The sequence below is a fragment of the Pterocles gutturalis genome, unplaced genomic scaffold (assembly GCF_000699245.1).
Source record: "Pterocles gutturalis isolate BGI_N339 unplaced genomic scaffold, ASM69924v1 scaffold45740, whole genome shotgun sequence".
Lineage (NCBI taxonomy): Eukaryota > Metazoa > Chordata > Aves > Pterocliformes > Pteroclidae > Pterocles > Pterocles gutturalis.
In genome coordinates, this window is record NW_010139927.1 from 355 (window position 1) to 4,254 (window position 3,900).

The following is a 3,900-nucleotide window of genomic DNA, read 5'->3' on the forward strand; positions in this document are numbered from 1 at the left end:
GCCCTTGTCGTCCTAATGAAGTTTCCTTTCTCCTGCAGGAGCTACAACGATAGTTGTTTCCTGGATTCTCCACTCTATCCGGAATTAGCAGATGTCCAGTGGTATGGGCAGGAAAAAGCCAAGCCTGGGACTCTAGTGTGAACCCCTGACCTCAAGTTAATCACATCAATGCCATTCTGAGATCACCTCACTGCCTCTCATTTGCCTTACCCAGACGCACTGTCACCCAGCACCAGCTTCAACTCTAAGCACTTTTCTCATGATGCAATTCAAGACAACATTACGGAACACTGGCCCTGAGACATCCACCGCAACAGCGACGGACGGCAGCGCATCCCATTGCCAGACTGGTGCACGTCCCTCCCACACCCGCAGGGCAGTGGGTGCAGATGAACAGCCATCTTAATAGTCAGTCAGCAATTTAAAAATCGATTTTCCTTTGAAACAGTGGAAGCCTTTCAAGGCTTACATCAAATCTGATTGTTCTGCGGCATGTAACAGCAGTAAGATTTCCATGACCTGCGATCTGAAGCCAACGGAGCATTAGTTTAAAGGGAGTGGGGGGGCAAAAATGGAACAGAGGCTGAGAAATCAATATCATAGTCCTGAAAGGGCATCTGTTATGAAACAGTAAAATCTTGTTACTTCAAAGACGTGTCAGAGTCTCGCAATGTGATCTGCACTGCCAAAGATCACCACACCAACATCAGCAGGATGAGTTTGCTCAGCAGGTTCTTGTGATAAGACCATCTCTCTCATTTAACTCAATGGCAGACACCACCACCTCCCGTAAAATGGCATTTCCTTCTTCGCTTGGAGCCCACCTACGTGCAAGTAAAATAACCCAACGTGCTGAAGACACACTGGAGGTCTGGGCTGGTATCACAGCATCCTGTCGACAAGCTACTATTAAACTGGACAAACAAGGTTTACAAAGGCATTATCTACAGCAGAGGCATCACAGCATCCCTGCGGCTGGCACAGGCTGCACACCAATACACAGGGAGGTTGGGGTTGTGCTAGCTTGGTTTTTTTAATACTCTGGTGAAGATAAAAAATGCCAAAAAAAACCCCTTTGTACAACCAGATACAGCCAATAAATTCTAATCAATTTCTGCACAAAACATTAAGGTGAAATCAAAGGGAAAGCACATCGCAATCTAATTGACACCATATCAGTTCCACTCATCTTCCCTTCGTTAGCACCAGTGTAGCAAAGGGCTCGTCACCCAGCGTGCTGCGGTGTGGGAAAACCGGTCTGGCGGGAAGCAGAGGGCTCCACAGCAGCAGGGTTGAACAACCAGCAGACTAGGCAAATTTTCCCATTGCGAGAAGCAACCACAAGAAAGAGAAGCGACGAAATGAGGTGTTGGACGCGAGCGAGAGCTGCCTGCTGATACCAAAAGGAATCGTACGAGAGTGTCACGGAAGGAGCTGCAAGTTTACACATACTTTAGAGCAATGCTTTATACACGTCAAGCCATGGAACTTTAAAAGGCCTCAAAGACACTTCTTTTGTAACGAACAAGTGCACAATCTAGGTGGATGCTGAAGCTGGCACGTCTAGCCTTCCTTGCGGTGCTATGCTGTTTTTATTGCCACTAGATGGGGGGAGGCACCCGGCCTTCCCCCGTTTGTGCGTGCAAACGATGATTTCCTATGGGAAAGGCATTAAAAGAAATGGCTGGAGGGGGGTTACTTGGTGAAAAGCAGAAACTGAAGTTAGCTTTAGTTTAAGGAAAAAAAAAAAAGAGAAACAAAAAGTGTGAGTGTGCGTGCGTGTGTTCCAAGAATAACAAGAGCGTCTACCAGACAAAGTAGGGCGAAACGTTGAAAATTAAACACCGCGACCTGGGGGGCTGCCACACCTTTGGGTATTAAGAGTGCTGGAAAACTGCATTCCAGGCTTTAAAAGAGAATGGGTTCTTCGTAATTAGGCTTAGAAAGATGATGGGGTTTCTAAAAATTAATGCAAGCTGCTCATTGGAATACCTTTCTGCAATGCACATGAGAAATGTTTGCTTCGGTTCTCCGCGCTTGCCTGCTGTGCCGCTGTCTCGCATCACTGGCAAGGCACAGGAGGTGGCCTTGCAGAGATGGGGACAGCAACAGGCAGCAAAGGCTGATATTTGTCCAGGGAAATGCATGGCAGAGCCAGGAAGGAAACCCTTTCATGTTCACACATGAACCATGAATGAATTTTCTAAGAAAAAAAAAAATAAAGCATACTTTTTTACTGGCAAGCGGTTTTTAAAGCCAGCCATGCAAGCTGCGCGCTCCTGGACCTCCATGAAGAATCACCGCAGGAGTACAACCCCTGTGACAATAACTGAAGCCTTGTAACTGATTGCTGGAAGAACAGACAGCGGTGATATTGCACCCTTTATCTGGACGTGCAAAATGCCGTTTTCACCATCTCTCTGTGCTTCGGGGTCTTTATCATGGGAATTATTTCAAGCTCCTAATTGGATTTTCAGCTGGATAAGAGATAGTACCGATTAGTGACATTTACTGATAAGATTCAGTAGCTAAAGTGAAAGGATTAAATAAGGACCAAATTAAGCAGCAGCAAGTAATTTCGCCCACAGATTTTTAGGGGCTCTGAGCAACTGTCTGTTTTCTTTTTAATTTCCCTCGTAAGTGGTTTTGGTTTTTTTTCTGTGTACCTTCTTTTAATTAAAAAGAATTCAACAACAGCGGCACTATGAGGCCTCTGGGCACTACAGGAAGAAACATTAATTCCTCCAAGACCAGATCCGCAGTTTTGCAGAAAAGGTTAAAAGGTGGCAGCCCTGAAATTAGGAAAAAAAAGAAAATAAATGGTTAGCCTGAATTGCAAACAGGCTGGAGTAGAGAAAAAGCTTCGAGAAACTGATTGAGTTTTGCTTTGTGTTCTGCTTTTCTGTTTTGCAATCAAGGCACACGTGAGCAGCCAGTCTGGTAGTAAAGACAGATTAAGTAAAACAGGTTTTACTGTTTAGCTCAATTCAATTAAACACAAATGTACATAAAATGTTAATCATATGAGATTAACATATTTAAGTATAAGATGGAGGGGAATATACATAGCTATTATATACAAGCACTTGACTACCAACTTAACCCCTCCTTTACTTTTTTATTTTTCAAGACTCCATCTGACATAAAGCCACAATTGCGTTCTTAGTCTCCACGTCTGACGCTCCCTCTGTTTAGCCAGGAGCCGGGTGTACGGTCTGCGCCCCGGGCCGCGCTGGGAGGCAGGGTTTATTTTTAAATGATATTATATGCAGTTGAGTGTTGAAAATGTTGAAACAGTCCAATTTGTTTTCACTCTGTACTAGTTTTAGTTTCAGGCATAGCCGATCCCCATTCAGGTGCTATCAGATGACCAGTTACTGCTTAGTTAACTAGATGTAAAGTTTTACATATATATTAATGTCAATAGTTTTATTACAAGTTGTGTAAAATGGACTCTCGAGTTTAAAAAAAAAGAAAAAAAAAAAAAAAAGAAAAAAATTAGGTCTCTCCTGAAATTGACTTTAGAGCATGGAAAATGATTTTACTGGATTCTGTTCAACTGTAATCAAGGAAAAAAAATATGTATGTTGTAGAAAAAGTTGCAGAATTAAAAAAGATCTGCTTTTAATTTATTCTTTTTGTATTAAGAATTTGTATAGTTACCTTTACATTTTGCAAAACGGTGTTGTCAACACTTCCTTATTAAAGCATTTTCAAAATGAAACCTTGCAGTGGTGTTTTCGGGAGGGCACAGCGCCTGGGGCATCCTCACCGTGGTGACCGCACTGCCACCTCTGCGAGACACTCGGTCCAGATGCGTGCACAGCTGGCCAGGGTTTCCGGGAGGGACCCACTCCTTTGCTGTTGGGGGCCTGATGGCAGGGAACGCTCGGGCTTTAC